Below are 227 nucleotides of genomic sequence, written 5' to 3'. Positions count from 1 at the left end.
AGCAAACTACCGACCAACGACTGAAACGAACGAATACTTGGTGACCCGGATTCTGGGTCACCAAGTATTCGTTCGTTTCAGTATTCAAGCAGTGTATCAGCGACATGTGCCTGTATTTCAAGCGCGAGGAAGAAGTCTTGACAGTGGTCGGCGTCTACGTCGACGATCTCCTTGTTGCAGCAACAAGAGCTGCAGCGGTTGAGCAATTTTTCGTGTTGATGGCATCA

This window comes from Plasmopara halstedii (assembly GCF_900000015.1).
Source record: "Plasmopara halstedii genome assembly, contig: Scaffold_291, whole genome shotgun sequence".
NCBI classification, from domain to species: Eukaryota; Oomycota; class Peronosporomycetes; order Peronosporales; family Peronosporaceae; genus Plasmopara; species Plasmopara halstedii.
The sequence above is the reverse complement of the archived record's forward strand: the minus strand, read 5'-3'. Positions refer to the sequence as shown.